The sequence below is a fragment of the Saccostrea cucullata genome, unplaced genomic scaffold, assembly GCF_032062105.1.
Source record: "Saccostrea cucullata isolate Sc308-1 unplaced genomic scaffold, CSIRO_AGI_Scuc_v1 ctg3693, whole genome shotgun sequence".
Taxonomy (NCBI): domain Eukaryota; kingdom Metazoa; phylum Mollusca; class Bivalvia; order Ostreida; family Ostreidae; genus Saccostrea; species Saccostrea cuccullata.
Genome location: NW_026932652.1, coordinates 1 through 13,546, shown reverse-complemented (window position 1 = coordinate 13,546; position 13,546 = coordinate 1). Strand labels below are relative to the sequence as shown.

The window sequence follows — 13,546 nt, the reverse complement described above, 5'->3', positions numbered from 1 at the left end:
TTATGTTACAGGGCTCCAGAAGGTACTAGAAAAGGACAATGCTTCGACTGAATGTGTCATCCATGTACCATTATCTGTTAATGGGGTTTATCTAAATAGTTTTCTTATATGTAAACTTCCAAGTAATTAATGATGGATTCATTTTAAATCAGGTACAGAGTAAATTTTTGGGCTGCACTTTTCTTTACTTCATATTTAAAACTTACTAGTACAGTATCAAGTTCACAAAAGCTCATACCGGGTATAACATGGCAAATCAAGGGACCATATACCTTAAATGCTTGTTTAATTTGTCATATATTTTCTAAATAAAAATAAATCTGTAAATGATATTTGTGAACAAGTACTTATCTCCTCTGTTTGCCTTACATTCATCCCAACGACCGAAATGCATTCAACATTTAAGTTCTGCATAAAATTTACTAACTATGTTTGCACATTTGTTTCAATGAATAACATTTTCTTAAAAATTCTTAAGTATGACAAGACCAATATTGCATGCTTATTTTAATACACTATAAATACACTTCAGAACAAATTTAAGGAAGTCATGGTTTAATTTGTATATTTGGTAGTTACATTGTACTGCGTATTCACAGATATATCTTAAGTTATCTTGTATCTCATGCTATATAAATTTGAAAAATCTTTTAACGGTTATAACGAATTATGAATTTAGCAAAGTAATTTCAAAGGCCTCATTGACTTTTCTATAACCGAGTTTTAGTGCATCATTGTTAATGCTAGTATTCAAGGAAGTATTCACTTTTTTCTTGTACACATGTAGTTGATCACTTCCACCTGATGTTTTTCCAGGTTCTCATGAAAAGTGTTTCATTTCCAGGTTCTCATGAAAAGTGTTTCATTTTGCAGTTTGCACCATTCCGCTACAAATACCCGGTACTTTGCCGATGGAACTGACACCAATCAACCCCTGACTACACTGATAATTCATTATAAATTGGAAGAGAATTTCCTATGGGACAAACAAACTTTTTCAACATTTTTCATCTACATGATACAAATGAAATTTTGTTTGAAGTAAGCTAAAGGATAATGAGTATTTTTCGTACAAGCCAGATGAAATACAAAATGGTTGATACAAGTCACTTAAAATTTTCATTTCTTTGCAGGTAGCAATGAGTGCACTGAAAGTATTCTCAGGATCTCGTCTGACATCATAGGTACAACTGTTCACTGTGCTTTCTTGGTTATGTAAGCAGGCATATTGTGAAGGCTGTGATATACGTAGCTCCATTCCAAATGATGCTTGACTGTTTTCCTTCGGTTTAAAAGTAAACTTGGATCGATATCTGATGCAGTAAGATAGAGCCATGTCATGTTTTAAATTACATCTTTCCACTGTCACAGAGTACTGAAATAAAAGCGATTTTGATTTAATATATATATTTTTTTGTTTTCATGGTATGTAACATAGTATTCTGCAGGAATTCAAATAAATTACCAATCATTAGGCCAAAATAAAATTATAGTTTTTTTGGAATTGCCTCCCGCCTCACTGAAATGCCCCCTCCTGAAAAAATTTTATTGACCAAAATAAGGAAGGTTTTTTTTTATTTAGTCAATTTTTTTGCCAAATACATGTTTTACATGCATCATGCAAAACTCTGAAATATAGTTTCCATTCTATGTAAAATTAGGGTTTTTGTTGATGATAGATACTTTTTTTAAAGTCAGAAAATGTATTTACTGTTTACTGAGATTTTTATCAAAAATTTAAAATTATCTTCATTTAAAGAAAATAATTTCCCTCCCTCCCTCCTATGTCTGAAACACTTCAGGTGGCAATTCCGAACAAGCAATTTTTTAAGGATGGCCTTATTAAATGTACATCTTCTGAAGATGAAGGTTTTACTTTGTTCGATCCTTTGCAGATAGGGCTACTTACCTTTAATAATGTCATGACAGGATAGGTACATGGCGGGTCTTTTTGCTCGATAAGTTCTCGATCAAAACATCCATTGCAAGATGTGCAGACAATAACCTGTAATGCGTAAGCAAGTTTCTGTTACATGTCATTTGAATTTTGGTTATTTTGCACAGTTGTATGCACAGTATGCAAGTTCAATACTGTAATGCCAAAAAATTACCTACCAACCAACCTTAATAAAAAGTGGGTTGGAGTACATCAAATAAGAATATTTTAGATAATGGCCAATATTGACTATTATATTTGTTATTTTAAAAAACTCCATTATGTAATATAAAATTATACATTTAATCTGTATACAAGGCTGTTTCACCCAATTTTAATACTAGTGAGGTGAGATGACAGTACAGATGAATTATGGGTAAATGTATAAAACCGTGGTTGAGGGTAAAGCATCAATGGACAATAACAGACCTTTTTGTCATTCTATGATATACCATGTATGATATACCGTGTATGAGAATAAATTTTATCCATGTATAGAACTTACCACCTTAGTGTGTACTTTCAGTAAGACATGGCATTCTTGACGTTACCTAATTGTATTCCCCATTATGTAGCCCAGAGAAGGATCCATGTTTGTTCGCCTGATTTCTTGTTCCCCCAGATTCTGCTCGCCCTAAAACTTGTTCGCACAGGTCCGTTCGCCGTAATTTAATGTAAAATAAAATCTAATGAATTTCTTTCCTAATTTTTGTACATTAAAAATAAAACAGACCATCACTGTGTCCGTCAGACAAATCATAGAAATAATACTGATGTATCCCCCTAATTCACATTGATATTAATCATCTAATTAACTAAAGTACAAACACTTAGTTATTAAAAAAGACTTACAATAGAATTTAAATCAAAAATTAATTTATTGCTCTTCGATCAATTTGAGAAAAAAAAATCAAGTTCGTAAGGGAAATACAATTTAAATAGAAAAAAATGATAAATTTATATGTTAATTTTTAATTCATATATATACAAGTATAAAGCATTGGGCGAACCTCATATTAGGGCGAACAGATGTTTGGCGAAAAATATTTCGGGCGAAAGGATTCTGTGCTAATGAACTCTTGCGAACAGGTAGATCGGGCGAACGAACCCATTACCCCCAGAGAATGCCACACCCTACTGAAAGTCCAAACTAAGGTGAATATTGTCCTATGCCCGAGAACTTATTTTGTTGCATCAATTTCATACCTGTATTTGATTTGCATTTTGAAGAATGTTGATCAAAGTCTTAGGTACTGCTTAAAGCAACCGCATCTTTCAGCTGTGTTCCTCAACCATGTTCTCTTGTACTTTTGCTATAAAATAAGCTTTAATGTTATTATATGTAAGTAAGATCAAGGAATAAATTGAACAGACAGAAATTAAACCAATTGCCTACACCATGTTCAGGGAACATATGCTTTTTAATTAAGAAATTTGGTTGTGTAAAAATTGTTATTGTAGTGATATGAATTTTGTTAAACAGCTGTTAAATGTTGAATACAGAGAACTAGCAAAATATGTAAACATCTAGTCCTTGGGAAATAAATGTCCACAAATATTCAATATTCGATCCACTGACATACAACAGGTAAAACGTACTGAAAACACGTAATTTTAATAAATCATTTACTGATTTACCCAAACAAGAGTGATGCAGCCACAATATAACGTTTGTACCCATCGGACACTGAAAACTCCTCGGCCTCCTCTGGCTCTGTAATCAGCTGATAACAACATTATCGTCCTATGATTTAAGAAAAATTTGTTAACAGATTAATTGAATAGATGATTGGGAAACTTTTTCATTCGGGTATGACATAAAACACTTCTGTTTCGCTCAAAATAAACACGAAACAGATGACATTATCTGACTTACTTACCTGTACTTTGATCGAAATTTTCCTCGTTGACACTCGCACCCAAGCTTTTCTGGCACGCAATTCACCCATCCATCGTAAGTCGGAGAACCCTTCTGCTTTGTAAAACTACTTAACTTTTTCTCGAAAGCTTTGTATAAACCAGAAACATGCTTAATTCAATACACACAAAATCTGAGAGCTGCCCGGAAGTGAAAATTATCGTAATATCTCGCGAGTCACGTGACGAGAGTTTCCGACCCTATTAGGGATCAGCCCTTTTTACTTCATATCATTTGAAAGCTCTCAGAATTATGAACACTTTTTGTTCAAAAACTATTCAGAGATTCTTTATCGTTTTCGAGTTATTTGCAAAAGAAATATTTAGGGTCCAACCCTTCAACTCCCTAATGGGGATGTTTAGCGAAAAATGAAAGGTTGCATATTGTTCAGAACATGATTGTGAACATCTTTTGTTCATTATTACTTGTCAAAATATTTCTCACTTTCGAGATACAAAGCGTCAAAGATATGGCCTTCATGTCCCTCGTGGCCCCTAATTATGTAATATACGACATTCAAATCACAACATTCAGTTGTAGATTGTTGAGATAAACATTTTTGCTTTAGTAATGCATAACAAAATATTGACTTCTAAAGAGTATCGAAAAAATACTTTTAGCCCCTTTTGGCCCCTAATTTGAATGCCCAGCTCCTTTTTCTTGATCTTATCTCAAAGCTCTTAAGATTTTGAACAGTTTTTTTAACAACTATTCAGAGATTCTTTTTCGTTTTCGAGTTATTTGCCAAAGAAATTTTTAGGGGCCAACCCTTCAGCTCCCTAATGGGGACGTTTATCGAAAAATGAAAGCTTGCATATTGTTCAGAACATGATTTTGAACATCTTTTGTTCAATATTACTTGTCTAAATATTTCTCACTTTCGAGATATAAAGCTTCAAAGTTTTAGCCTTCTGGCCCCTCGTGGCCCCTAATTATGTAATATACGACATTTAAATCATAATATAGAGTTGTAGATTGTTGAGATAAACATTTTTGCTTCAGTAATGTATAACAAAATATTGACTGTAAAAGAGTTATCGAAAAAATACTTTTAACCCTTTTTGGCCCCTAATTGGAGTGCCCAGCCCCTTTTTCTTAATCTCATCTTGAAGCGCTTAAGATTTTGAACACTTTTTGTTCAACAACTATTCAGAGATTCTTTTTCGTTTTCGAGTTATTCGCAAAAGAAATATTTAGGGGCTAACCCCTTAACTCCCTAACTGGGACATTTAGCGAAAATTGAAAGCTTGCATATTGTTCAAAACATGATTTTGAACATCTTTTGTTCAATATAACTTGTCAAAATATTTCTCACTTTCGAGATATAAAGCTTGAAAGTTTAGCCTTCTGGCACGTCGTGGCCCTTAATTATGTAATATACGACATTCAAATCAAAATATACAGTTGTAGATTGTTGTGATAAACATTTTTGCTTCAGTAATGTATAACAAAATATTGACTGTTAAAGAGTTATCGAAAAAAGACTTTTAGCCCCTTTTGGCCCCTTATTTGAGTGCCCAGTCCCTTTTTCTTGATCTCATCTTGAAGCTCTTAAGATTTTGAACACTTTTTCTTCAACAACTATTCAGAGAATCTTTTTCGTTTTTGAGTTATTTGCAAAAGAAATATTAAGGGGCCAACCCCTTAAGTCCCTAATTGGGACGTTTAGCGAAAAATGAAAGGTTGCATATTGTTCAGAACATGATTTTGAACATCTTTTGTTCAATATAACTTGTCAAAATATTTCTCACTTTCGAGATATAAAGCATCAAAGATTTAGCCTTCTGGCCCTTAGTGGCCCCTAATTATGTAACATACGACATTTAAATCACAACATACAGTTGTAAATTGTTGAGATAATTTATTTTGCTTCAGTAATGTATAACAAAATATTGACTGTTAAAGAGTTATCGGAAAAAGATTTCTGGCCCCTTTTGCTCCCTAACGTGATAAGTCAGCACTTTTTTCTTGATATCATATGAAAGATCTTTTTATTCTACACAAATTATATTCAATATGTTTTAAGAAAATGATTTTGCTTTAAAAGATACAATGCAAAATGTCCCAAAAATTCAGTATTGATTCGTGTCCTAAATTTCGACCCCTACCGAGCTTCCATACTAGGCACTTCCAGGAAATATCCTGACCCAGGTGCAATATGGCAACATGTCCTCTATCATCCCTGAAAATTTCAGCTTTCTAGCTTGAGTCGTTTTTGAGTTCCATCACAGACATGAAGGTCATCAAAATTTCGATCAAAGGGCGATAATTTCCGACCGGAAGTGATTTTTTCAAAATTGAAGTACAGATACAAACTTCAGATAAAAACACATCATCTCTGAAAATTTGAGCAAAATCGGTCGAACCATCTCCGAGAAATCTTCTGCACAAAAACGGTAAGGAGAAAAAAGAATAATAACTAGATACGATCTCGTTGCGAGCAAGAGTGGGTCTTCCGTCGATTCTTGATAAGATGAGATAAGATTTTGATTGAGATTTTCATTCTAAAATAATGATAAAGATTGTGAAGAAGAACGATTTTTCCTCCATAATCTGTAAACAGACATTGAACATTAAGACTTAAAAATTCGACTTTTGGCCCGTCACGGCCCCTAATATTAGGGATCAGCCCCTTTTTCTTCATATAATCTTAAGGCCTTCAGGATTTTGAACACTTTTTGTTCAACAACTATTCAGAGATTCTCTTTCGTTTTCGAGTTATTTGAAAAAGAAATATTTAGGGGCCAACCCTTCAACTCCCTAATGGGGACGTTAAGCGGAAAATGAAAGGTTGCATATTGTTCAGAACATTATTTTGAACATCTTTTGTTCAATATTACTTATCAAAATATTTCCCACTTTTGAGATATAAAGCTTCAAAGATTAAGCATTCTGGCCCCTTATGGCCCCTTATTATGCACCACAGGACATTAAAATCATAATATATAGTTGTAGATTGTTGAGATAAACATTTTTGCTTCAGTAATGTATAACAAAATATTGACTGTTAAAGAGTTATCGATTAAGGTTTTTGGCCCCTCTGGACCCTTAATTTGAGTGCCCAGCCCCTTTTTGTTTATTTCGTCTTAAAGCTCTCAGGATTTTGAACACTTTTTGTTCAACAACTAGTGAGATATTCTTTTAAGTTTTCGACTTATTTGCAAAAGAAATATTTAGGGGCCAACCCTTCAACTCCTTAAAGGGGACGTATAGCAAAAAATTAAAGGTTGCGTATTGTTCAGAACATTATTTTGAACATCTTTTGTTCAATATTACTTATCAAAATATTTCCCACTTTTGAGAAATAAAGTGTCAAAGATTTAGCATTCTGGCCCCTTGTGGCCCCTTATTATGCACCATAGGACATTAAAATCATAATATATAGTTGTAGATTGTTGAGATAAACATTTTTGCTTCAGTAATGTATAACAAAATATTGACTGTTAAAGAGTTATCGATTAAGGTTTTTGGCCCCTCTGGACCCTTAATTTGAGTGCCCAGCCCCTTTTTGTTTATTTCATCTTAAAGCTCTCAGGATTTTGAACACTTTTTGTTCAACAACTATTGAGATATTCTTTTAAGTTTTCGAGTTATTTGCAAAAGAAATATTTAGGGGCCAACCCTTCAACTCCTTAAAGGGGATCTATAACGAAAAATCAAAGGTTGCGTATTGTTCAGATCATTATTTTGAACATCTTTTGTTCAATATTACTTATCAAAATATTTCCCACTTTTGAGAAATAAAGTGTCAAAGATTTAGCATTCTGGACCCTGATGGCCCCTTATTATGCACCACAGGACATTAAAATCATAATATATAGTTGTAGATTGTTGAGATAAACATTTTTGCTTCAGTAATGTATAACAAAATATTGACTGCTTAAGAGTTATCGTTTAAAGATTTTTGGCCCCTCTCAGCATTTGATTTGAGTGCCCAGCCCCTTTTTGTTCATCTCATCTTAAAGCTCTCAGGATTTTGAACACTTTTTGTTCAACAACTAGTGAGGTATTCTTTTAAGTTTTCGACTTATTTGCAAAAGAAATATTTAGGGGCCAACCCTTCAACTCCTTAAAGGGGACGTATAGCAAAAAATTAAAGGTTGCGTATTGTTCAGAACATTATTTTGAACATCTTTTGTTCAATATTACTTATCAAAATATTTCCCACTTTTGAGAAATAAAGTGTCAAAGATTTAGCATTCTGGCCCCTTGTGGCCCCTTATTATGCACCATACGACATTCAAATCATAATATATAGTTGTAGATTGTTGAGATAAACATTTTTGCTTCAGTAATGTATAACAAAATATTGACTGTTAAAGAGTTATCGATTAAGGTTTTTGGCCCCTCTGGAACCTTAATTTGAGTGCCCAGCCCCTTTTTGTTTATTTCGTCTTAAAGCTCTCAGGATTTTGAACACTTTTTGTTCAACAACTATTGAGATATTCTTTTAAGTTTTCGAGTTATTTGCAAAAGAAATATTTAGGGGCCAACCCTTCAACTCCTTAAAGGGGATCTATAACGAAAAATCAAAGGTTGCGTATTGTTCAGATCATTATTTTGAACATCTTTTGTTCAATATTACTTATCAAAATATTTCCCACTTTTGAGAAATAAAGTGTCAAAGATTTAGCATTCTGGACCCTGATGGCCCCTTATTATGCAACAAAGGACATTAAAATCATAATATATAGTTGTAGATTGTTGAGATAAACATTTTTGCTTCAGTAATGTATAACAAAATATTGACTGCTTAAGAGTTATCGTTTAAAGATTTTTGGCCCCTCTCAGCCCTTGATTTGAGTGCCCAGCCCCTTTTTGTTCATCTCATCTCAAAGCTCTCAGGATTTTGAACACTTTTTGTTCAACAACTATTCCGAGATTCTTTTTAGTTTTCGAGCTATTTGCAAGAGAAATATTTAGGGGCCAACCCTTCAACTCCTTAAAGGGGATCTATAGCGAAAAATCAAAGGTTGCGTATTGTTCAGATCATTATTTTGAACATCTTTTGTTCAATATTACTTATCAAAATATTTCTCACTTTTGAGATATAAAGCGTCAAAGATTTAGCATTCTGGCCCCTTGTGGCTCCTAATCATGTATTATACGACATTAAAATCATAATATGTAGTTGTAGATTGTTGAGATAAACAATTTTTTTTCAGTAATGTATAACAAAATATTGACTGTTAAAGAGTTATCGAAAAAAGACTTAAAGCCCCTTTTGGCCCCTAATGTGATGAGTCAGCACTTTTTTCTTGATATCATATTAAAGATCTTGTCATTCTACACAAATTAAGTTCATTATGTTTTAACAAAATAATTATACTTTAAAAGATATGATGCAAAATGTCTTAAAAAATAAGAGCTTCCATACGAGACACTTTTGGAAAATATCCTGACCCAGGTGCAACATGGCAACATGTCCTCTATTATCGCTGAAAATTTCAACGCTCTAGCTTAAGCCGTTATTGAGTTTTATCACAGACAAGGAGGTCGTCTGAATTTTAAGAAATGGGCGATAACTCTAGACCGGAAGTGATTTTCAAAAAATCAATAACCCGGAATTAACTTCAGATAATTTTGCACCAACTCTGAAAATTGAGACAAATCGATCCAAAGATCTCTGAGAAATCGTCTGCACAAAATTTGTGCAGAAAAAAAGAATAATAATAACTAGATACGATCTCGTTGCGAGCAACGAGTGGGTCTTCCGTTCGATTCATGATAAGATGAGATAAGACTTTGATTGAGATTTTCATTCTAAAGTAATGATTTTCCATAATCTATAAAAGACATTAAACATTAAAGACTTAAAAAATCGGCTTTTGGCCCCTCACGGCCCATAATTTTAAGAATCAGCCCTTTTCATTCATATCATCTTAAAGCTCTAAGGATTTTGATCACTTTTTGTTAATCAACTATTCAGAGATTCTTTTTCGTTTTCGAGTTATTTGCAAAAGAAATATTTAGGGGCCAACCCTTCAACTCCTTTATGGGGACGTTTAGCGAAAAATGAAAGGTAGCTTATTGTTCAGAACATTATTTTGAACATCTTTTGTTCAATATTACTTATCAAAATATTTCTCACTTTCGAGATATAAAGCGTCGAAGATTTAGCATTCTGGCCCCTTGTGGCCCCTAATTATTTACCATACGACATAAAAATCATAATATATAGTTGTTAATGGTTGAGTTAAACATCTTTGCTTCAGTAATGTATTACAAAATTAACTGATAAAGAGTTATCGATTAAAGCCTTTTGGCCCCTCTTGGCCCCTAATTTAGGTGCCCAGCCCCTTTTTTTTAATTTCATCTTAAAGCTCTAATGATTTTAAACAATTTTTGTTCAACAACTATTCAGAGATTCTTCTTCATTTTCGAGTTATTTGCAAAAGAAATATTTAGGGGCCAACCCTTCAACTCCCTAACAGGGACGTATAGCGAAAAATAAAAGGTAGCATATTGTTCAGAACATTATTTTCAACATCTTTTGTTCAATATTATTTATCAAAATATTTTTCACTTTCGAGATATAAAGCGTCGAATATTTAGCATTCTGGCCCCTCGTGGCCCCTAATTATGTAATATACGACATTGAAATCATAATATACAGTTGTAGATTGTTGAATTAAACATTTTTGCTTCAGTAATGTATAACAAAATATTAACTGTAAAAGAGTTATCGAAAAAAGACTTTCAGCCCCTTTTGGCCCCTAATTTGGTCGCCCAGCCCCTTTTTCTTAACATCTTAAAGCTCTTATGATTTTGAACACTTTTTTTTCAACAACTATTCAGAGATTCTTTTTCATTTTCGAGTTTTTTGCAAAAGAAATATTTAGGGGCCAACCCTTCAACTCCTTTATGGGGACGTTTAGCGAAAAATGAAAGATACCTTATTGTTCAGAACATTATTTTGAACATCTTTTGTTCAATATTACTTATCAAAATATTTCTCACTTTCGAGATATAAGGCGTCGAAGATTTAGCATTCTGGCCCCTTGTGGCCCCTAATTATGTACCATACGACATAAAAATCATAATATATAATGGTTAATGGTTGAGTTAAACATCTTTGCTTCAGTAATGTATTACAAAATATTAACTGATAAAGAGTTATCGATTAAAGCCTTTTGGCCCCTCTTGGCCCCTAATTTAGGTGCCCAGCCCCTTTTTTTTAATTTCATCTTAAAGCTCTAATGATTTTAAACACTTTTTGTTAAACAACTATTCAGAGATTCTTTTTCATTTTCGAGTTATTTGCAAAAGAAATATTTAGGGGCCAACCCTTCAACTCCCTAACGGGGATGTATAGCGAAAAATGAAAGGTAGCATATTGTTTAGAACATTATTTTGAACATCTTTTGTTCAATATTACTTATCAAAATATTTCTCTCTTTCGAGATATAAAGCATCGAAGATTTAGCATTCTGGCCCTATGTGGCCCCTAATCATGTACCATACGACATAAAAATCATAATATATAGTTGTAAATTGTTAAGATAAACATTTTTGCTTCAATAATGTATAACAAAATATTGACTGCTAAAAAGTTATTGGATTAAGAGTTTTGGCTCTTTTCAGCCCTGAATGTGATGAGTCAGCACTTTTTTCTTGATATCATATGAAAGATCTTGTAGTTTTGCAAAAATATTGCTCAGTATGTTTTAACAAAATAATTATACTTAAAAAGATACAATGCAAAATGTCTCAAAAAATCAGTCATGATTCGTGTCCTAATTTTTGACCCCTACCGAGCTTCCATACTAGGCACTTCCGGAAAATATCCTGACCCAGGTGCAATATGGCAACATGTCCTCTATCATCCCTGAAAATTTCAACATTCTAGCTTGAGCCGTTTTTGAGTTCCATCACAGACATGAAGGTCATCTAAATTTTGATCAAAGGGCGATAACTTCCGACCGGAAGTGATTTTTTCAAAATCGAAGCGCCGGTACAAACTTCAGATAGGAACACATAAACTCTGAGAAATCTTCTGCACAAAATCGGTAAGGAAAAAAATAGAAAAAAAAATAATAACTAGATACGATCTCGTTGCGAGCAAAGAGTGGGTCTTCCGTTCGATTTTTGATGAGATGAGATAAGATTTTGATTGAGATTTTCATTCTAAAATAATGATGTTTCATAATCTGTAAAAAGACATTGAACAATAAAGACTTCTAAAGTCGACTTTTGGCCTCTCACGGCCCCTGAAATTAGGGATCAGCCCTTTTTTCTTCATATCATTTTAAAGCTCTCAGGATTATAAACACTTTTTGTTCAACAATTATTCAGAGATTCTTTTTCGTTTTTGAGTTATTTGCAAAAGAAATATTTAGGGGCCAACCCTTCAACTCCCTAATGAGAACGTTTAGCGAAAAATGAAAGGTTGCATATTGCTCAAAACATGATTTTGAACATCTTTTGTTCAATATTAGTTGTCAAAATATTTCTCACTTTCGAGATATAAAGCATCAAAGATTTAGCAATCTGCCCCCTTGTAGCCCCTAATTATGTAAAATACGACATTAAAATCATAATATACAATTGTAGATTGTTGGGATAAACATTTTTGCTTCAGTAATGTATAACAAAATATTGACTGTTAAAGAGGTATCGAAAAAACACTTTAAGCCCTTTTTGGCCCCTAATATGAGTGCCCAGCCCCTTTTTCTTGATTTCATCTTGAAGCTCTTTGGATTTTGAACACTTCTTGTTCAACAACTATTCAGAGATTCTTTTTAGTTTTCGAGTTATTTGCTAATGAAATATTTAGGGGCCAACCCTTCAACGCCCTAATGGGGACTTTCAGCGAAAAATGAAAGGTTGCATATTGTTCAGAACATGATTTTAACCATCTTTTGTTCAATATAAGTTGTCAAAATATTTCTCACTTTCGAGATATAAAGCGTCAAAGATTTAGCATTCTGGCCCCTTTTGGACCCTAATCATGTATTATACAACATTAAAATCATAATATACAGTGGTAGATCGTTGAGATAAACATTTTTGCTTCAGTAATGTATAAACAAAATATTGACTGTAAAAGTGTTATCGAAAAAAGACTTTTGTCCCCTCTCGGCCCCTAATTTGAGAGCCCAGCCTCTTTTTCTTGATTTCATCTTGAAGCTCTTAGGATTTTGAACACTTCTTGTTCAACAACTATTCAGAGATTCTTTTTCGTTTTCGAGTTATTTGCTAAAGAAATATTTAGGGGCCAACCCTTCAACTCCCTAATGGGGACTTTTAGCGAAAAATGAAAGGTTGGATATTGTTCAGAACATGATTTCAAAAATCTTTTGTTCAATATTAGTTGTCAAAATATTTCTCACATTCGAGATATAAAGCATAAAAGATTCAGCATTCTGGCCCCTTTTGGCCCCTAATCATGTATTATTCAACATTAAAATCATAATATACAGTTGTAGATTGTTGAGATAAACATTTTTGCTTCAGTAATCTATAACAAAATATTGACTGTTCAAGACTTATCGAAAAAAGACTTTAAACCCCTTTTGGCCCCTAATTTGAGTGCCCAGCCCCTTTTTCTTGATTTCATCTTGATGCTCTTAGTATTTTGAATACTTTTTGTTCAATAACTTTTCAGAGATTCTTTTTCGTTTTGGAATTATTTGCTATAGAAATATTTAGGGGCCAACCCTTCAACTCCTTAATGGGGACCTTTAGCGAAA

At 33.1% G+C, this 13,546-nt stretch overlaps 1 long non-coding RNA gene across 1 annotated transcript; it reads right to left on the bottom strand.

The window, feature by feature from the left end:
- Positions 1–842: 842 nt before the first annotated feature.
- On the bottom strand, positions 843–3,975 carry LOC134235725 (uncharacterized). Its single transcript, XR_009985471.1, has 4 exons — positions 3,817–3,975; positions 3,143–3,249; positions 1,910–2,005; positions 843–1,375 (listed from the first exon to the last, which is right to left on the bottom strand). It is a non-coding gene; the product is annotated as an uncharacterized LOC134235725 (long non-coding RNA).
- Between the last annotated feature and the right edge of the window lie 9,571 nt (positions 3,976–13,546).